Genomic DNA, 23,398 nt, shown 5'->3' on the forward strand with positions numbered 1-23,398 from the left:
GCAGTAGTCACGGGCGCACAGGAGGCGCCGTGCGGCGTGGGGAGCGACCTGACCTGCGAGCAGGGTCAAGGGTCACACCCACTGCCGTGCGGTGACCTCCATTAAAGGGCAAGTGGGAGGAAGGAGGAGCTGGGAGGCGGGAGCTGGTCGGCCAATGGGCGTTAGGGGACGGGGACGGGACGGAACACAGAAGGCAAAGGGGGTGGGTCGCAGGGGTGCAGCGAGCGGGGGTACAGAGGGCAAGAGGGGCTAAGGGCGCCTACACTACAACCGACTACAATACAAAATAAAAATAAAAATAAAATAGTAGTACAGAAAAGGCACAAAGCCTTCACCAGACCACAAACATAGGAGCACACCAGCGGTGAACTCTCGGCAGCGCAGCAGTGGGGCCGGAGTCACAAGCGCACAGAAGGCGCCGTGCGGCGTGGGGAGCGACCTGACCTGCGAGCAGGGTCAAGGGTCACCTCCGCCCGACACCGTTCGGAATCGACCTACCGACCCACCTCCGGTGTGACCTCATTGTACGGTCGCATGCTCCCATTTCTCTATGGGAGCTTGTGCTGCAGCCATAAACTTGCCGTAGCACAATCTCCCACGGAGAAATGGGAGAATCTGTTTATCCATGCACAGCATAGCAAGCAACTCGAAGTGCCTGCAACACGGTGCAGGGATAACAGGGGGGCACAATAGGAGCCCCCTAGACCCCCAACCAAGGTCACAGGGAGAAGGGGGCCCTGATAGGAGCCCCCAAAGTCGTTTTCCAACAGGCATTCCATATCGCAAAGCCAGACATGGAAAGCCTGTCAGAAATCGATGGAGGAAATGTCATCCATAGGGATTAAAGTGAGGCCTCCGACCGCCTCACTGGCTACCTAATCCCATCGGAATCCAGCCGGAATGACCAGGCGGTTTCACTTTCGATCGCCTGCATTGCAATGCAGCAGTCGGAACTGACACAATGTCACTGTGGCTTGCAAAGCCTCCGACTTGCTATTGGAGGATTTCTGAGCCACATTGTAATGAGGCCCTAAGTCAGAAGGTTATAAAACTTTGACCATGATGATGGTGTTTCAGACCTATGTTCCCTTGCAGTGGGCCTGAAATCGCACCTAAGTCGCAGTTAGCCATGAACAGTGACTTCTGATTGGCGCTTCACTTTTTTCTTGTCACTTTTGCCCTAAACCTTAATAAATTCACATCTCAGTTTTTCCTTATTGTATTTTAATAAATTGTGTGCCTTTTTCTTAAATAAAATGTTCTTATTATTATTATAAATCAGTTGTGGTATTTTTATTGTGTTGTCTGTTGCATTTTTTTGTTGCTTTGGTACTGCTAAATGCTTTACACACTATTACTTAAGTTCAATGTGTCCTCTCTATGCCACGGCTACGATCGGTTGAGCACATGTCTTTTTTTTAACTTTGGTGTTGGACCTCAAAAAATTGTACACTTATTACTTGGAAGGACCCGCATCCTCCCGAAGTAATAACCTATTTTCTTACAGGGCCAAACACTACTTATTTCTAATGAGTCATATTAACTTTACAAATGTATTCTATTTCCCGGGCATTCATTAAACATTGATGAGTTCATGTCTTCCTTACTTAACATTTACTTCTTATCAGCATTTACAAGTAAGGTCTACAGTGGGAGAAATGTTCATATTAATGCCATGCATTGTACCATTGTGATTTCTCTTTAGTACATAGAAAAAGTGGCACCTCTTTTATGAACAGAAATATTTATTTGAAATTACAACACAAATAGAAATGGACCAGCGTCACTATGTTAATCTGATGCAGAATAATAGAGCCAGGACCAGGTTAGCTCTTCTTGACTACTGGGAGCCATTTTACTTTTATTTTTTCTTTATGAGTCCCAGTAAAAGCTAAAGTAAAGGCTTAAAAATAAACACTTTTATAGCGACTTAAAGCCAGTGCTTAATTTATAAAAAAAAAAAAACATTTGTGCCAGGGCTCTCGTTAGGAGGCCACTTCATCTGCATTACACATTTCCCATGTCATGCTGCCACTGATAGTAACAACACAATTAACCCGTTGAGCGCTCAAGTGCGTCATGAGGCACAGTTGAGCTGCACTCACGACGAGCTGAGCTCGTCACGGCCGTTGGAACGTTCGCACGCGGGAATAACTTCCCCGCTGTGCTGAACGTTCCAAAACGGGTGTGGTTGTGACGAGCTCAGCTCGTCATGAGTGCAGTTCCACTGTGCCTCATGACGAGCTGAGCTCGTCACAAGCACAGCCGCGCCTCGCGCGGCTCCACTTCCCCCGCACTGCGGGGGGAAAACACCCCACAGTGAAGGTGTTAATAACCATTACACTCCTTAAAGAGTGACTATTCAGAATATTACATGCCCCCAGGGTTATAAGAATGACTTGGGCGGCATGTAATAGTAATTTGTAATGTATATTGAATTCATTATTAGCCATTGTTGTGGTCATTTCTCAATTGCCACTCCATCATGGAAGGATTGGCTACAAAAGATGAGGCGAGTTAGAGTAAGGGAGCAACAATATCCAATTCGCACTGGGGGAGTAAGAAAAATCGAGAAGCTCTGGGGAGAATATTTCCAACCGGAAGAAACTGGTGCAATTTTAAAATGGATGAAAAGAATTGTGATGTCCCTTTGCTCCACTCGGGTGGCTTTTCTTTTGATATAGCTGTGTCTTTTATGGGATTTTAAGGCAACTGCATTTTCAATGATAGTATGGTTTACGAGAGGTGATGTGATGAGTATTAACTTTGTTTATCATATTTATTGTATCTATAGAATGATATTATATGTGCATGAAAAAAAATGTATTACTTATGTGGAAAGATCAATTTAAGTCATATGTATGATACTGTTATACCTGGCTCTCAATAATAATTTTGTTTTAAACATTTCTAAATTACCAGACAGCGCCACCTTGTGGCAGACTGTAACAAGCGCCAGTATTGACAATAAAATGCGGGTGCCGGCACCGGAAACCACCGGCTCAAATTAAGCACTGCTTAGAGCAGAAACAAATGTAATTATTGGCAGTTTGCTTTATATCGGATTTCCAAATCTCTGAAAATGCATGCAACATGGTGAAAGAATTTCCATTGAAGACAAAACTGGCATAGCGTTAGGGTTTTGTAGTAGGTTATGTATATCAATTAAGGAACGTGTAGCTTCAGGAAATACTCATGCCTAATTATTATCACAAGAAAGAGTAAGCATGATTTAGTATGCACATTGCATGTCTATGTAGAGGAATCTGAGGTGTCTGTGTGAAAACTGTTTGTACCAAGTCTAAAAATAACAAGCATTTGCAATGCAATAGGTCTCGCATTAGGAAAGTTTGAGCTATTTGTCTTGTAAATGACACATTTTTTATTTGTGTGTTGGTTTTGAAAATAGCGAAATTAATAGCTTTGTCAATTACAATGCCAATAGTTATAACTTTCGCAAATGTGACACCTATAGCATTTGTAATGCAACATGTTTTGTATTTACGTGACTTAGATGTATTGCTATTACAAATAACAATGGCTTTTAATTTTTTTAAATAATTAATACTTAAATAACAGTTATTGTAATTTATAATAGCAATAGCTTAAACTTTTGTAAATAACATGCCTCGGGAGGAATGCAACAAATGAGCTGCAGCAATGCAAGCACCATCCTACGGTTGTGCATGGCTGCAGTGGCAGCCTCTATTGCGGTCTCTCTTCTGCTGGTTGGGTTTTGAACTGCGGTCTCTTTTCTTCTTTGAGGACTATCAGCACAATTTGTAAAGGGTACCTTAGAGGTTTTTATAGGGTAAAGCTAGATGAAACATTACATTACTGAAATAATTGTAAAATTATAGCAAGCTGAATCAATGTCAGACGCCTTTTAATTGCTCATATCAGGGACAACTCTCAAGAAACACATTTTATGTCCACTTTATATTCTGCTGCACCTACACATTTTAGATTGCCCTCTGTGACTTGCGGGGGAGGGCCTTCGTCTTTTCCAAAATAAAGCACATTTGGTAACTAAGCAACGAATAACCGCTTTGAGCTTAAAAGCAGAAGAAATTATTTTTTACACACTTGTGGATGTTTTAACTTACCAGCCAATAGCCAGTTCCATTTTTTACTCCAGTGGTAAATAAGTGTGATGTGTTATTGAAGACATTTCATGTTCCCTGAAAAAGTCTTTCTCGGTTCTTAAATCTCCCTTTATTTAGACACAGAGTTAAGAAGGTTCGACGTTGTTTGAGCAAAGAAGGAAGTAGGCTTTCCATTGTTCATTGATTGACAGACACCACCTTAAAATGCGTTAATAAGCGTGCAGTCTGCACTTCAAAGACTGCTGTCATTCCTATACATACCACCCAGACATTTCTACACATTTGTAACCTCAGTTTTTTTGCTCATCTTAAGAGCCCTTTAGGCAACATTTTGTTAAAGTGAGAGGCTTCGAATATTTTAATTTCCGAGCCGAATTATTTAAAAGCGTCAGAGACCGTTACCATAATCTCAGTATTCCCCTTGTACCTTCTTAGTATAGTAAATATAGTTGTGACGAAAAGAAAGACATCTGGCTTTTAAAAGAACTTTCTAGTGGGTTGAAAGGACTCTTCTGACATTCAAAGCCCGGTCATGCACAGGTAAATATTAAAATTCCGGATCCGTCATTAGATCCAGTTAGTTTTTTTTTAACCAAATATTCTTGTGGTTTAATTTGAATTCTGATCTGTGTTTACTAGCTTTTCAGTAAACACATTTTGTCTGTGATTCCAACTGCTGCCCTGAACTATCTCCAGATCTTAGCTGGAAAGCCGCGGAATTGTTTTAAACAGACTGTAAGCTGTAGTGACCCATTTTTAAGGTTATTAACTTTGCTTTGTTACTGCTTGTATGTTATGATCAGTGTTTGAATATTAGTTCCATTGCTAGCATCATTAAAGGCCTGCCATCCGCGATTAATTTAATTTGTAATGGCGCGGACCTCGCTTTTAATTCATGGAGCAGCAGTCCTAAAAAATAGACATTCAAGTGCTGCGAAGGGGTAGAGCTGCTGAACAGCAACCACGCCACGGGGGTTATGACCTTACACTGTATCTGACTCAGTTCCGCCTATCAGTCAGCAGAATGTGGCCCACTCGTCTATGCTGCTCCACGCGGGGCTGAGCCTGGTAAATTTAGAGCACAGCCTGCCCACACTTAAATACTTACTGTGCGTCATGAAGTCTGTTTCTTACCCCCGCCCAAATAAAAACGGCGGATTGAGAGTAAAGGAGTGGGTGGCTGGAAAACAAAAGGATCGAGTGATCCCTTGAGGTTCATTGGAAAATAAGTATAAAACCTTTTTCACAGTGAGTCGAGATTTAGTTGATTTAGTTTATGCTAGGAGAAACATCCCCCTTGACCCCCCCTCTCCCTTATAAAACTGCCTAAGATCAAATGTGTGTTTATGTTCAGGAATCGAACGCGCAACTCGCCTATTTGAACAGCTCAGTCTATTGATTTTGCAGCACAAACACCATGAATTCTGGGCGTGCGTGTAAACCAATGTACAGCCTTTTTATGTGGCAGAGAGCGAGCGGGCGATGTGGGGGATACCATTCTGTATGATTTGTTAGGTATTTGATTTTGTAGTTTCTGCGTGTCCTGGAGAAATGTTCGCGCCTTCCTCTCTCTGCATGTTCAGAAAGATGTGGTATGGCCGCTTCCGTATTTCTGTAAGCACTGCACTGTGCAAACTACTGTATTCGGGTTTCTGTGCACCGTGTCTATCAAGTGCACTGCCTTGCATGCCATTTTAAAGTTGTTTCTTACACTGCGGTAAAAGTTGCGGTCACTACTGAAAAACAAGTTTCTGTTTAAAAGGCCACATCATGGTCATGGTCCATAAGAAAGTTAAACATGTCCCAATGGTCTTTTACAAGTGAACGACAATTTAGGTTGAAAAACTGAAAACAATGGTAATTCTCAGCAGAGCGAGGCTCGCTGTGCTCCAATTGGTTCTCTAAAGAGGGCACAGGCTTTGATTCGAACTGCTACAATGTGGTGGGCAAATTTCTGTAGCAGTAGAGCGAAAGGCAAGGAGTGGAGAGGCGGAATAAGGAAGTTTACCTAAGGACAGAGGGGCAGCGTTCCAGCCTTGACCCGTTTGGACGCAGTACAAGACAATGTACATGTAAATGTGTAAAAGCATATATAGAGCGCACATCTACTTCCCTGAGGTAGTGTCCCGGCGCTGTACGTATACCGCTTAGGAACCCTTCCTGATTTGAGAAGGGGTTGGAGCCCAAGTCTGGCATGTGACACGTGTCACTCTGTCATGTGGCATATGCCACATCTGATGTGACATATGCCATAGATTTTCTACTTGGTCTTTCATTATTATCAGTTGAGCATTTCCATAGGACTATGTTTCACTCTGCTAAAATAAAAAAATTGTTTAAAAAAATAAAAATAATATTAAAAAATAATTTCCCGAGGTGGGGTTTGAACCCTGGTCAAAACTCACTCAAAGCCCCTGCACATCCACAGTGAGCCACTTACTCTGCTGAAGGTTCTCCAGCCAAAGGTATCTATGTCATAGAATAAGGATGTCAGTCCTTCCTCTATTTCTATTGTCTTTGGACTGTAGATACCAGAAATCTTCTCTCGATTTACATTCTTTAAATACAAATAGCCCTTTCTTTCATACAGTCTGCCACTAGCCCCATGCATTTCCAATTCTTACACAATCATCCCCAAATTCTCATTCCACTAAATAAGTGATTTCTTTCATAGCAAACCTGTCCCCCCTATCCACGTGCCACCCAGCATGCCATTATCAATGCCTGACATGCACTATGAGTAAGGAGGCCATAGTTCTCCCAGATACTGCTAGGGGGTCATTTACAAAGGCACAGCTTTCATTTGTGGAATTTAGAAATAAAAAAATAAAAAAATAAAAAAACGATTTCCCCCACCTGGGGTTTGAACCCTGGTCAAAACTCACTCAAAGCCCCTGCACATACGCAGTGAGCCAACTACTCTGCTGAAAGTTCCCCAGCCAAAGGCATCTATGTCATAGAATAAGGATGTCAGTCCTTCCTCTATTTCTATTGTCTTTGGACTGTAGATACCAGAAATCTTCTCTCGATTTACATTCTTTAAATACAAATAGCCCTTCCTTTCATACAGTCTGCCACTAGCCCCATGCATTTCCAATTCTTACACAATCATCCACAAATTCTCATTCCACTAAATAAGTGATTTCTTTCATAGCAAACCTGTCCCCCCTATCCACGTGCCACCCAGCATGCCATTATCAATGCCTGACATGCACTATGAGTAAGGAGGCCATAGTTCTCCCAGATACTGCTAGTGGGTCATTTACAAAGGCACAGCTTTCATTTGTGGAATTTAGAAATAAAATTAAAAAAAAAAAAAAAAAAAAATTTCCCCACCTGGGGTTTGAACCCAGGTCAAAACTCACTCAAAGCCCCTGCACATACACAGTGAGTCAACTACTCTGCTGAAAGTTCCCCAGCCAAAGGCATCTATGTCATAGAATAAGGATGTCAGCCCTTCCTCTATTTCTGTTGTCTTTGGACTGTAGATACCAGAAATCTTCTCTCGATTTACATTCTTTAAATACAAATAGCCCTTCCTTTCATACAGTCTGCCACTAGCCCCATGCATTTATTATTGTTACACAATCACGGCACAGGGAACCCCAGGTGCCACCCAGATTAGGACCCCCCTGGCATAGGTAGAATAGGATGAATGAAACATCTGGCCCGCCATTTTTAGGACAGCTTCTGGGCACCCTCTTCGTTCAAGTGGGTCTCCTGGAGGCACGCAATGGAGACGCCATGGCGTCGGAGGAATGAAAGGACCCTGTATCTTTTAGTGCAAGTGCCCAATCCACGCACGTTCCAAGTTAAGAATTTAAACCCCATGACAGGAGATCACGCCCAACCTGGACATATATTACAACCGGCGTGTTCCGCCACCCACGGGCCCAACCAGCATCCAGGCCGGGGGACCTAGCCCATCTGATCAGCCATTCAAAAAACAGAAACACAGTACTCTCGATGCCAGCAACAATTTCCCCTCCCAACCCCACCAACCCCCCAAGCCCCCCCAACCCCACAACCCCCCCATAACATCTACCCCCACCCCCACCCACGAGCAAGATGACAGCAACAACAAAACACGCTATCCTGCCCTCCCCCTGCTGGTGCCAGGATGTACACAGCCACCCTATTCGTCCCATCCAATACACACACACACACACACCCAACCAAACACCACCCACCCCCCTTCTAGCTCCCCATGGGACCCAGACGTACAGGAATGAACCTGGGCTTGGCCGATGACATACATACCTTTGGCTGGGGAACTTTCAGCAGAGTAGGTAGCTCACTGTTAATGTACAGGGGCTATGAGTGAGTTTTGACCAGGGTTCAAACCCCACCTCGGAAAATTATTTTTTAATATTATTTTTATTTTTTTAAACAATTTATTTATTTTAGCAGAGTGAAACATGGTCCTTTGGAAATGCTCAACTGATAATAATGAAAGACCAAGTAGAAAATCTATGGCATATGTCACATCAGATGTGACATATGCCACATGACAGAGTGACACGTGTCACATGCCAGACTTGGGCTCCAACCCTTACTGCCTGATTTTCCATGCGAGTGTGCACTCCTGGGCACCCCATCCCAGCGCTTTTGGGGCCGTTGTGGAGCTTAAGCAAGCTATTGCCCAGGGTCACAGAGTGGGACCCATGATTAGATTAGGCACCGAGGCGAGAATTATCAGGACCAGGGAAATTGAGCCCAAGACCCGCCGAGGCGGGAATTGAACCCTGGTCCCGGGCCAAACTACTGCATCAGGGTCTGCAGCTCTAACCATTTGAGCCACACTTCTCCACATTCAAGAAGCATGGCTCTGTGAGCTGGCAGATAATGTGCCGGCAGAAGGCAGTTTTTCTTCTGCCTTTTTTCTTCTCAGGAGCCCTACTGTTGGGGTGATTTAGAGTGAATATTTATTGCTATTCTGTCAGAACGCTGGGTCTGTGTTCTGAAAAATGACATGTTGGTGCTTTGATCTCTTTGAGATACGAGTATGCAATGGTAATGTGCATTTACATATGATAATCCCATAAAGGCTTCTCACCATGGCAACACCAACCAACACACGCCATGTCTGTGAATCATCAGACCAATCATAATTATTTTCCGCGTTATAATGAATTTGTTTTTCAGTGCATAAATACCTCTACACCCTATCTAGTGCACATTTGTCGAAAAGTCTTCTTTCGGGTGAGTGACTATTGTTTTGGGTTCAGCTAGATAATATGCAAAAAAGAAATTAACTCTTATAATGAAAGCCAAAAACGAATTTCACTTACCCTAAAGATCTTTCTGTGTATCAAATATTCTATTGGCGTTTCATATTGCATGAGTCTTACGGGTGGTAAATGGCCTTTCTAGTTTAAAAGTTATGACAGCTTTGTACTTCTGTTTACCCCCTTCGTAAGAAAAAATAAAACACACATCGCACATCGATGACGTCACGTGTTTTTTTAGATGCCTTGCCTAAACATCGTAATGGTGCTGCGCAGCCCGGTCCAAACAACATTTCAGGAAGGATGACAACTTGCAACCTTCATCAAAGGCACTCAGCACATTTCCCAGAATCCTTCTGGCCCGTGTAAGCACCCATCCAATGCAGGACTATCAACCCCTGTCGGCAGATTTTTCAAACTAGAGAGGTACCGGCGTTGATTCACAAAGCATTTTATGCAGCGAAGTGTAACGCAGGTGCGCAAACAGCAACTCCGAGAACGTAACTTTTACATTTAGGAATTGAACTTCTGAATGCTGCAATAATAACAGTGTTACTGCTGGGTGGGGCACCCTGAAAAACAGGAGAAGACTCACAAACTCAGAAGATTGTCGGTATCCACATAAATGCAGATTTGCTTCTGTTAGCGCGTGGCACCCTCTTGTCCTCCTAATCCCCCCGAAGTCAATCACTATAGTTGTCGAGCTGGACTGGAGCATCCTACGGATGCTTACTCCAGCTCGACCTAAAAAGGTGCTCTTTTTCTCTTTGGATGTCTAAGTCTGGAACGCTCCTCGGCAAATAAAAAGGTAGCTTCAGACATATGATCTGGACAAGAGAAGCAATCGTTAACAAGAATGCTATTTAATTTTCCTTGTTAAGCAGAAAGGCATTACATTCACAGCACATCTGTAGAAATATTACGTATTCAAATATCTACAGTTCACTTCCCTCAATTTGGTGGAAAATGTAAGACTAAAATGCACTTATAAATGCCACTTTATGTATCATAATAGATACAGAAAAATTAAAATCAGTTTTGTGCACAAGAGGTCAGGCAGTGATGGTAGGGCTGAAGTAGAAGATAATGATAGAGATAAAATCTATGGGGCAGATTTACAATTACTGTCGCATCCCTGCAAATTAGCAGGGATGCACCAGTAATTGTGCGCTGCAGCTCTGCCACCCATGATGCGCCGCATTTACAATGCGGCGCACCATGGGGCAAGAACAGCACAGATGCGTCACGCATCTATGCCGTAAAAGCAGCGCATTACTGGAGTTGCAATGCAAGCACGACGCAGCTCCAGCAATGCTTTGGGTGGCCCTATCTGGACAATGCTGCGTCAAAACTTACGCGTGCGTCAAGCAGGCGAAGGGTTTTGAAGCAGCATTGGCCTAAAAGTGACTGAGTGAAATCTTGTAAATTTCACTCAGCCACTTTTAGGAGGCGTTGCTGCGTAGGTACGCCCCCCCCCCCCCCTGCGCCGGAAAGCCTCCTTATGGCGCAGGGCTTTACAACGTGACGCATCTCCCAGATACGTCACGTTGTTAATACCCCGCACCATGGCGCATCTTTTGCGCTGCTGCAGCGCCGCAACGGCGGCACAAAAGAGGCGCAAAGGGCTTGTAAATCTGCCCCTATGTGTACTGGTCACAAAGGACATATTAGTGGGCTTAAATAAATTGCACTACAATTAGTGTCTGACAGATCTGGAATATTCAAGGACAAAATAGATGAAGATGCGCTCACAGGGTTATTTTCAAGACATAGAATCACAAGGAGTGAGGGTCCTGAGCTATCCAGGCCACGCTGAGGAATAGAGGAAGGAGTTTGTGAAATATTCGGCCAGTCCCTGCATAGGCCCCAACCTTGATAGGCCTAACAAAAACTCAAGGATCGTGCACAGCCACAGAACTGGATTAGAGTGGGTATAGAGAGAGTGCTGGGGGGGGAGTGTTACTCTTAGATCGAAATAAAAACACTTGCTGATTTGACAGAGGAGGGTGGACGCCATGTTGGACAGTTCCTGCTCTATGGTGCATTGATGAGCACTTTGCAAGAAAAAACTGAGGCAAGTAGTTCTAAACCTCAGGCCCCCAATGCACTTTGTATTTACAGTAGGCGAGAGATGGAAACAAATTGCCTTTTTATGATACCCTACAATCCATAATCAAAACTAGCATGTCTAGCTTAAAGCTCGAAAGGGAGGCAGACCTGGGTAGGGAACAGGACATTAAGACCTGGAAGAGGACTCTGGAATGTCTGCATATCTTGAAATGCCCACTATAAATATATCTGATTAAATTACCCACAGGGTGCTTACTTGACTCCAAAGACACTCATCAAGATCCAACCAATAAGGACATTACGTTGTCCCAGATGTGTACGCACACACATATAAAACACACACACTTGCACACACATGCGCACACACACACACACACACACACATATACATATGCAGGATTCAACTACTTGGCCAGTGGTGGCCGGAAACTAGGAAGAGTGTGGGGCGGGCCGGGCAAATGGGTGGTGCACGGCGTCCTAGCTCCTTTCCATGCTCTAGTCTGTCTCCTCCAGGCTCTGCGGGCTCCAGCAAATTCACCTAACCAATCCTGGTGCTGCTCTCAGGCTGGTAACCAGTCGGAGAGAAGGGCCAAGATTGGAGGGAGTGGGCTCCCTCAGTGATCTCAAGAGCCCTGGAGGCCTGTGCTTTCTCTAACGCAGCTGTCTATAAACCGAAAGATTATCTAGAGTTGATAGACCCTGCTTCACACATACGCCTCTCAATCGAAATGTGGTAAATGTATGTGATGATCCGGTGTTTGCACACATGCTTAAATTAATAACATGGTTTACAAATGGTGTCTGGGTGAAAATATGTTCTCCAATTAGCAGGCCACAATATAATAGTATGTTTTGGTAAATGTAATTTTGACAAGGAAACTCGATATAAACTCACTCTTGCTTACAGGCCCCCACTATCTATGGAAAAGAATTTGTAAATCCCATCAAAGAAGAAACCTAAGATCTAATCATCTTGAACTCCTCGTTACCCCTCGCTTTGCCAAAGCTAGATAGGTGGGAGGTCCTTCCCCGTCAGAACCACGACTCTGTGGAACTCCTCACAAGAACACATCAGAAAGGCCAACTCAGAGTCTAGCTTCCGGAAATCCTTGAAGACGTGGCTCTTTAGTCTTCCCTAACACCTTGCGGAATCCACATACTCACCCCAACTCGTTATTTCTGCTGCCAACGTCGGGACACTCCCGTTGGGAGTAGCCGCATGCTCTATAAGCTACATAGTAATACTAATAATAATAATATATGAAGGGGATTAGAAGTAGGTGTGCAGGCAGGGGCAGGCATCCAAAACAATGAATCAATGAAGGCAGCAAGGACCGAACCTGAAGGCTAGTGAGTTTTTAGATTGAACAACCAGCCACAAACAGGGACCAGTAAAGTTGTAAATTCTTCATTTAGCTCTGAAAGGCATCAGCGGCGTAACCAAACTTGAGGGGGCCCTCCTGCAAGGTACGTGGAAGGGTCCCTTCCAGACTTGATCAGAAGCTCTCTGGCCAGGGTACCATGCTGAGGGGGCCCCCTAAAGCAGGGGCTGCGGGGGCCTGTGTTACGCCACTGAGAGTCATTTAACATGATTTAAACATTTATCGCAAGTCTTTTTCTTTCTTTGGAACTCCAGACATTTTCTTTTTTTCTGTGTGTTTGCATTTTGAGTCTCTGGAATTGTTTAAAATAGAGCCCTGTCTAACTTTTACGTCAGTACCAGTATGTTATGTTATGTTATTAAAATGTATAAAGCGCACAAATACCAAATGGTGTCTTGGCGCTAACAGTCCGGAAGCAAGCTATTGCATTATTCGTTAAATATGTGTGTAAAGTAATGCATCCAGGCAAACAATATGACTACTGGCACAGGTTAGATGGCAAACAGACCACATTTAACCCGTTAAGCGCGCGCAAACATTCCGCCCCAGTGCGGACGTTCGATTGCGCTAACGGGATTCGGACGTCCAACGGTCGTGCGCAGCACTAGCGAGGTAGTGCACGCGACGACCGTTGGACGTTCGAAGCACGGAATGGGTTAATAATAGTACACAACTGATTTAGCATATAAAGTACATTTTAATTTCATACATAAAACGTCATGAATAAAATCATTGACTTATTAATAAGACTTGATAAAAACATTATTGCATTATCACATATGCATTAATTTTGTAAAAATTATGATATAAGTAAGCGTGAGCTCAAAATCCGTTCCGCTCGTGGATTTCGCGGATTTTCGGTAAATCCGCAATCCGCGAACTCCCGCGAATTTACCGAAAATCCGCGAATCCGCGAGCGGCGGATTCGGGGGGCAAAAGTTCAAGCCTTCAAGCTTGAACTTGTTGTTGTAACTATTTTAGGATGGCGCCGGCAAGCTGCCAGAGCCATCCTAAAATAGTTACTAAGTTAGCTTCAACAGGAAGCACTAATAGATAAAATAAAGCAGTTGCTCGAGCACCTGCTTTACTTTATCTATTTGTGCTTCCTGATGAAGCTAATTTAGTAACTATTTTCGAATGGCGCTGGAAGCTTGCCGGCGCCATCCTAAAATAGTTACAGCCCAGGTTGATGGATGGACAGCTCACTCAAGGGACCCCTGCGCCCTTCGGGGAGATTGCATAGTAATACACACATGGCCGCTGGAACTAGTTGAAGCTCAAAATCGGTGACTCATTCATCAGCCCAAAAACAATTGTGAGCGTCGTCGAGGCTGGGCAGGTGTGCCTTCTTCGCAAATCTACAGTCGAAAATCAGCTATGATGCTGGATAGAGGCCTTTGTATCCTTGACTTTCACGAGCGCAATCCTCGTGCTGTTCCTGTGACCAGGAGCTTCTTTCTCTTCATCTGCTGCTCTGATCGGTCTCTGACCATTTATACACACAAGAGGCACTTGAACTCGCACAGAAGACCCCCCATTAAAAAAATCCACAAAATCCGCGAATCCACAAATCCGCAAATTTGCGGATTGTGGATCCGCTAAATCCGCCCATGCTTAGATATAAGTAAAGGATGGTTTCCTGTCTACGCGTTTTGACACGTTGAAGGTGTCTTCCTCAGGACTTTACCATCAAGATGCTGTAAATAAATAAACAATCTTTAAAATTTTGTCTCTTTATGCTAAACAGTTGATAATGCTAAGTATAGTTTGCCAGATTCTGAAGGCCAGTGAGTTGTTCAAAATACATGATGTACCGCCTAACATTTGGTTCAACATACTAGTGAATATCATAGAGACATGCTTACAATGACATTAATAAAAAAGAGAAGAAAACAGAACAGTTGAAATTTCCACAGTTGAAACGTGTGAAGCAGAGAAATATACATGTTTGCATTTGTTTACATTTCTATTAATGCAAAGACAACCAACATTTAATCTAAATTTGTCCAGATTTTGAGCATAAACACATAAAGTGAAATGATAACTGTACTTTTTAGGTAATAGTCAGGGAGATGGAAAGATAGAAAAGGAAAAATGAAGAGGAGTTGGTTTGTGGTTGGGGGGTATTTATTAACTCATTTTCGGCGCTGCATTGGTCTAAAATTTAGAGGGGAAAGGGAAGCCTATTTACACAACAAAATAGTGACGTAATATATCTTCACGCTAATATTCTCTTTAAAGATAAAGGAGAAAGTGCCCCCTTGGGAAATTTCATGTAACTGGGTATTAGTGTGACATAACTGGCAGCCGTCTTCTATAAATGTAACATGGCTCTTTCATAGAATTACTATATTTAGTCCCATGTTTGTCCAAAACAAATCCCCTGATATTGCTTTTTAGGAACTCAGAGTCTGCAGATTGTTATAAGCACTGTGCAAGATGAGACTACTGCCTACAAGACACCACTTTGAAGGGAACAGATCAGATCACTCGAAATATGATCCTATCATTCCAATGGGGTTCTTTTTCTGCAGGCCCCTGGGTGATATAAAGGGCTGAGCGGTCTAAGTGTTGTGTGGTGACTCTGAATTATCTATTGCAGTAAACTTAAAAAATCTGAACAAATGACCCGCAAGTACTCAAAAACACTTTCAAATGCTTTTTCATCTTGAGCCACTGCACTGTTTTGGCTAAATCATTTATCTTGACTCATCTTTGTTGCCCAGAAGTCACAATAATTTAAGTTGCCTGCACTCAATTTTGAAGCAGTTGATAGCTATAGACCCATGCTTTACTTGACCACTCAGACTGGCCTTTCTAGGCATCTATACCACTTTCAACCAGTATGGCATGCTTTACAGGTTCCAGCGACTGATTCCACCAATGCCTTACATCAGATTTTCTGAGCTCATCGCCATATAAGACTTCAACCTGCCTCACCCACCCCAAATACTGTTTGTCAGTAGAACTACTGATTCAAACACATAGTCAACAACGATTTAAAATGACTCTTTTTTTCTAGTCATAAATTCTCTTGTCTAGTGAGCTGCACTTTTGATTTTTATTCGGGCTCCATATTTATTAATAATATTTTTCATTAAAAAAAACAAAGTAAAAAAAAAATCATAATATGCGGTGAAAAGAACATCAAGATTAAACTCCAGCCTGCCTGAGCAGAACGAGCAATACAAAATACTAGGAAATGGCTATAGTATGAGGCTACAATGTCAATTAATTCCCAAAGGTATACAGTACTACACACATAGAATAAATATCAGTTTTGATGATCAATAATTACTAATCCAATTTTAGTCAATTGTTTCTACATATTTTTTCATAAATACGTTCTTTTAAGCTGAATGTTTAGATTGTGTAGATGTTTATTTAGACGGTACGGTTTTTGTGAATTGTTGTGTATTCACCACACACACCTTTAAATAGAATATTCTGTCCTGATCAAGTAATGTTACAGACAGTGAGCTAAGAAAATCTGCTTTTTGGAACAGCCTCTCTGGATGGAAATGGAACACAAGTTCAGGGAAAGTGAATAAAATACCCTCTCTTCCTCAACTTCCTTTGGGATGGTTTCAACCTTACTCTTGAGACTCCAAAACATTTTTCGACAACTTCTGGAACATGGGGGCATATTACCAAGGCAGGCGAGATAAAATTATTGCCGCTTTTGCTGCCGTTTCCTGTCCGCAAAGCGGCGATAATTTAATCGCCCTATTAGTAAGCTATCGCTAACATCAGTTAGCGATAGCTTTTAGGTGAGAGCGAGCGGTTTGGGGCCCGCTTTGCATGTCAGCGATATTTATCACTAATGACATGCAAAATGGCCGTACCCAACCTGTTAGCGACTGAAAGCAGTCACTAACATCTCTATCGCCTATTATCAACGCAGGCGTAGTGTTCAAAATATTTGCGCTATGCGCGAATATCTCCAAATCCTAACGGCCGCTCAGACCACTTCTTAGCCTGTATATCCAATGGGAGGTGGATATTCATGTTAAGTCCCTATCAGCAATAATGCCTTAATATCTCAGAATTTCCAGCGATATCAACGCATTTCGTAGCTATCGCCGGATTTTTATCGCTTTGGAGATAAACGTTGCTGATAGCACGTTATCTCTGCGATAAAATCCGGCGATGTGCGGCGATAAAAAAAATGTCGCTAAGCTATTTAGCGATAACTATCGCTAGTTGTTGATAATATGCCCCATGGTTCAGGAAACGGCTTTTTGGTTGGCAAATGTAGGTACAAATCGCCATATGTAACAATAGCCTCACATATTTAGATCCCCTACCCAAATACATAAAACAATCAACTGATTGAGCAGAAGAGAGCTATCATAGAAGGAAGCTTTCCCCATCAGCTTCTGTAGTGGAAGGGTGACTGATTAATATGATCCCAGGGACAAGACAACATCAGATAAGACAAGTAACAAGGGATTGAAGCATCACTGATTAATGCTACTGGCTGGTTAACATTAGCTACCATGCAATTCAACATATTTATGACTTTTGAGTACTGAATGTCCTTAAATGAACCTTTCTTTTCAAAACCTGGACAAATTATGTTAATTTAGGAGTGATATTCAACAGCCGTTCAAAGTCTTCAATTGCCCCCCCCCTCAGCCTCCCAGCACATAAGAAACCTACATTAGTTGTAATGTAAAGTGTGTTCTTTCAAGTTGAAAATGATCCGTTCTAGATTGAATGCCCTGCACAAAAATGCATGCATTGGCTTTTCAATGTACTTGCTCGCAGTGTTGAAAAGTAAAATTTTCCTCTCTTGATCTGCTGACAATTTGCATACGATTTTTTATATATTGAGCTTGCAGCTGCTGATTTACAGTCTAGGCGGTAACCGTACTATGGAAAGTGCGCTTCCAATGTGTTATTCCACACTGTTTTCAGCGCATTTCCATACAGCCCGAAAGAATAGTTATTCTGTGTAAATAATATAATTGGAATTGGATATGGCTGGTCACTGTCAAAATTTGGACACATAACTAGAATAAGGCACTCTCTTTCTGTGTTTTGGTTAATATGGTAACAGTAAGCTGCGTGGCTTGATTGTATTATGTGTGTCTAAGAAATTATAAATTAAACTGGGCCCAAATAGAAGAGAATTATATAAATGGATGGTGAGGCTATGGGACAGGAGTAAAGGGCAACGAGGGTGCACTCTCCTACTTTCCAAAGTGTGGACACATTTTTATTTATTTATTTAGATTTACTAGCAGCCCGTCCCGACGTTGTCCGGGTACGAATTGCTGCCAGCCAGTAGTATATTGTTTTGTAGGATTTCGTTGTGACAGGCCTGTGAAACGCTCCGATTCACAGTGCACTGCTGATGCACTTAAGAGTGCGCATTCAGTAGTGTGTGAACTCGAGTTTCCCTACTTTATTTTTCCTTGCAATATTATATAGAGCGAACTCGACAACATGGCATGAGCATAATTTACATTACAGAAGAACACATTCATTTGTGGTAGGCACGGGGAGACAAAGCGATTTGCCTGAAATCACAGGATGTTGAGCTGATGCCGAGATTCGAACGTAGCTCCCCAGCTCTAAAGTTCGCAATTCTAGACCTTGTGGCGGGAGGTGTGTCTAAAAGTGTATGTCGGTGCTGGCCATCAATGAGAGACCTGTGCATTTTTCAAATGGGCGGTGAAAAAATATGAGTATGTTGCTGGAGATGTGGGCCGCTGTGCTACCAATGTACTTACCGGCTGAGGGTAAACACCCATTATTCCGCAACTTTCTTTCCGCATACCATCACTCCACATACTTTCATTACGAAAGTACCATGACTTTGCAATGCCATTATAACGCATGGCATTACATTTTATATGCTTTTACCAAGCATACATTTACAACGAAATTCGTTGCAAATGCATGAATGGTAAAAGCATGTTTTTTTAATGTTTGAATAAGGTAAATATGGGTATAGGGGTATATGTTTTCGGGTACTGAGGTATATGTTTTAAGGTGTTTGGGTATTTTAAGGGTTCAGATATAGTTTTGGGTTATGGGGTGCAGGGGTAGTTTTAGGGTTTATGGATAGGTATGGGTTTTAGGGTACAGGGGTATTTTTAGGGTTCAGGGCTAGGTTTGGGTTTTGGAGTATAGGGGTATTTTTAGGGTTCAGGGGTAGGTTTGGGTTTTGGGGTACAGGGGTATTTTAGGGTTCAGGGGTAATTTTGGGTTTTGGGGTACAGGGGTATTTTATGGGTTTAGGTCTAGGTTTGGGTTTTGGGGTACAAGGGTATTTCTAGGGTTCAGGGCTAGGTTTGGGTTTTGGGGTACAGGGGTATTTTAGGGTTCAGAGGTAGGTTTGGGTTTTGGGGTACAGGGGTATTTTAGGGATCAGGGCTAGGTTTAGGTTTTGGGGTACAGGGGTATTTTTAGGGTTCAGGGTTAGGCTTGGGTTTTGAGGTACAGGGGTATTTATAGGGTTCAGGGCTAGGTTTGGGTTTTGGGGTACGGGGTAGTTTTAGGGTTTAGGGATAGATTTGGGTTTTGGGGTACGGGGTATATTTATAGGGTTAAGATGGGTTAGTGTAAGGGTGGGTTATGATTATGGGGTGCAGGGGTATTTAAAGGGAGCAGGGTGGACACCCGGAGCTGGAATGTACAGAACCTGGGACGAAAAAACAATGAAATATTGGGCACAACAGTCGCTTTTTTCCCCGTAAGTCTGCGCCCCGCTCACGCCCTCGCCCCCAGCACATGCCCACAGCACACGATATGAAACATGGCATTAGGGTGGAACGTACCACACACCCCCAGCGTTTGTCATGCCCCCAGCACACGTCCACAGCACAATGCAGACACGCCCAAAAGGGACTACTTTGCTGGCACTGTTCTATTACCTTTTAAATGTATATGGTGGGCGTCTGCATAGCCTATGTCCTTCTGCTGCAACTACCCTTTTCAATTCTGTATTGGGTGTTGTGATTGGTGCTGTGGTTCCTGAGATTACCCGCCTAAAAGGTTTGGGCTCTCTCTTTATTATATTAGCATAGATATAGCGTGTTATCACCCAGGGGTCTCTAGGCGCTTGTCCATACGTACACACAGAATATTCACAGGGCCGAAGCAACCTTAAAAGAGCCCCATGCCTCCCGGAAGAGCACAGTTTTGAGCATCTTCCTGAAAGGTCGGAGGCTTGGTTCTTTGCGCAGATGTATTGGCCAGTTGTCCCAGGCCACTGGGATCGCATTTGAAAAAGCACGCCCGCCCATGGTGTAGGAGAGTAGGGTCTGCAATCCTATGATCACCCAGATTTTTTGCTTTTGTTTCACTGGTTTACGACTTTCTCTGGCTGTGGGCCTGCTAATCAGACCCACAGCCTGGCTGTTCTCTTTCTAAATTACGAGATGTACCCTAGGTGCATTTACCAATTGGTACTGGGCCACCTTATCAGACTCTGTAACTCAGGGCATAGGTGTACCCAGGGCCGCCAGGGGCTGCAGCATGTATTATGCCACCCCTGGCTGGCCTCCTAAATTTGACACAACTGGCTGCGTGACAGCTGGGGCGAAGTCGTGTACACACACTTTGCTTTAGATATAGTAGCACTATATCTAACCATACAATGGACACTCGAGTTCCTATCAGTCACTCCTATGGCAGGCCTTGACAATCCTGAAGGCAGAGTGCGTGGGCTCGTGTGAACTAGGCTCTGGCCCGAGCCGAGCCCGGTTGCAGCTTGCGGAACCAAGACCCAATGGCTGTTCCATGATAACGCGTACCACATCGGTAACTTCGGTGTCGCGTTATCAAGGCATGTCGAGTAAGGTGTCATACGAATCGGGGTGCTGCCCTCTCACCAATTCTGGCGACGAGGTTAGCATTCTGCCCTTCTAGAGGGACACGACATGTATGTAACTGTGAACCCCGGTTAAAGTTAACTAAAGCCTCAGCTCCACAAAATGGGTGCTGCCACCACAGACACGAGTCTGACCTCCTGCTGCTGGGAGTCCTTCCAGCGAGGAGAGCTTGGACAAAGGGTTTCCTGTCGAGGGCGGTGTTCGCACCGTCCCAGACAGGGTTTGTGTATTCTGGGTAGGTAGGGCTTTTGCGAGAAGGTGACTGCGGAGTGGCACCCCGGTGCTCACTACGCATCTGCCGGTTAGAACCAGTTCCAGGGGCGACAGCCCTGGCCTGGGGAAAGTCCGGCAGGGGAGAGGGGTGTAACTACCCCCCTTCCTGGTCCCACCCTTAGGGCAGGACCTAGTCATGTACCCACCCCTTTCTTTAGAATAAAGGCCGGAGCGGGGACCCTTCCAAATTAGAATCATCTTTGAATCAAGAATACTTTCTACGAAAGGACTTCAAGACTCTTCTCAAGATTTCTCCCTTGTGACTAAGGAGTAGTCACCCTGCATCAGCGGGCACCATCTAAGAACTCTGCGGGTTGCTGCAAGTCCTTCCTCAAGGATCCGACGGCCCAGCTCGACGAGAACCGGCTTCCCTGGCACCTCTGACCTCTACCCACGTCATCAGCTCAGCTGTGATCTGTGGGTGCGACGAGACCTCGAGGGACCGGCCATCATCAGAACCTACACGCTCTTAAACCAGCACGACCATCGAGGTAACTCTCTGGTGAGTGCTCTGGGGTCCGAGAAACCCCGACCCTGAGCCGCTCCAGCACCGAAGTGCAGTCTCCCAGCATCTCCACGATCTGCGTGGGGCCCTTCCGCTCGCTGCTCAGCACGTTGTCTGGTCACTAGCCGCTGGCTTGTGCCCGTCCTTGACGACGACCAACAAACAACTCTGCTGGTCTGGTTGCTCCAGACTGGCCCTTGCTTCCATCTTTGCGAGAAGCACCCCGGACCCTCCTGGTCCACTCAAGACGCCATCTTAGGCCCACCACGTGGCCCTGAGATTTGCCAAGGCTTGTTGCCCCATCCTGGGCCCAGCGACGCCGACAGCATCATCCTTCGTGGGACAGCTCGCACCTCCACCGTGGTCGCCGACAACGCCTCCTGGTCCGTGAGACTGCAGAGCCTAGCGTCGCCCACTCACCTGGTCGAGGTGACGGCCAACCGGTGCCCTCCTGGTACCCTCTGACTATTGGCTAGTAGTACGAACTTGGTCCCCTCTGCTTTCAGGTATCATCGATCTCTGATCCAGGCTTGGATCTCTACGAACTATTCATCACTGGTCGCCGGCCAGCAACTCCTTTTCTTCCGGCTCCTGGCTCGTCAGCGAAGACCCCGACGCCTGTAAGACTTGTGCAGCCGCAGCCCTCGTGGCTAGGTAACTCGGCATTTCGGTGCCTGCATAGCCTCTTTACTCTAGGGTCCCGAGTCCCTCGCTTCCGACTTGCCTTATCGGGTCCGCCCGAGACCTTAAACTTTCCGTGTCCCCGGACACTTGTTTTAATTGTGCACTTGAAGTATTTTCCTAAAGAGATTTGGTTTGTGCTTAGTACCCTGTCCTCATAAAGAGTACAGGGCTGTTGTGATTCTTAATAAATATACTGTTTATTTTCATAACACTTGTGTGGTGTCCTTTCACTGGGTGTTCAAGGGGTACATGTGTGGTAAACAGCTGGCTTAACGCGCCCTCTCGAGTCTTTAGCCTTAGACTGCTCGTATCCACGCTACTAGGATAGCTGGTCTATAGGTTGACTTACAACCAAACACCATAAGGGTCGTTGGAACGATACATAGCGGTCGCTAGAATAGCGAACGTTGCATATCGGGCCAACTTCTCACATTGGTGAGCAGCGGTTGGGATTTGAGCTTGCTGTTGTTTTACCACACGTATCCTAAGAATATCTTGTTGAAAGATCGCACAAGTACTATTAGTACATATAACTAAAGCTTAGAATACTCTGAGTTCTACTGAACCAGCTGTTGTAGCTCCTCAAGGCTTAGCACACCTTGGCTACAACTCTTAGCAAGGGAACAGTAGGTAAACACGTAGTGTAGGTAGGTGCATCACTTACACCACACTAGAAACAGTATGTCGGACAAAGGAGGAAACTCTGAGTCTCCCCTTGTGTCAGTTGACCCTCCACAGGTCATCCCTTCAAGATATACTGCGCTTAACTTCCATGGGTTACGACAAGTATGTACCTCTAGGAAGATTAAGCAAGGGGCTGACCCCACCACCTCCTTTCTGATTGGTCTCCTAGAGACTTATGATGCCAGAAAGGCTGAGAAGCTTCTTAGCCCTTCTAATCCAGAAGGAGACATGCCTCCCCTCGAGGGAACCAGAGACGATCCTGACCTCATCCACCTCGCAACCGAGAACGAAGATGTGGAGGAGGATGAGGATGAGGATCCCTCTGGGGATGAGGCAGATAAGGGACAGGTAGAAGTCGTTAGACTAAGCAGGTCCAACTTAAGCAAACATGACAGTGGTACTGGGGGACTCCTGGGACCACTATCAGGTCAGCTTAACATTGGGAATGGACGAGCCAGATCTCTGTCAAGAGGCTCTGGCAGATCCCTTCAAACCAATGGCTCTCACAACTCTTCGCAACGAGGGATGACGTCCCCTCAGCGGAGAGTGTACGAAGCTAAGGAAAGGGCAGCTAATCTGAGGATCGAAAGGGAAGAACTTGCCCTGGCCAAAGAGAGGCTTG

The sequence above is a fragment of the Lissotriton vulgaris genome, chromosome 8, assembly GCF_964263255.1.
Source record: "Lissotriton vulgaris chromosome 8, aLisVul1.2, whole genome shotgun sequence".
Taxonomy (NCBI): Eukaryota; Metazoa; Chordata; class Amphibia; order Caudata; family Salamandridae; genus Lissotriton; species Lissotriton vulgaris.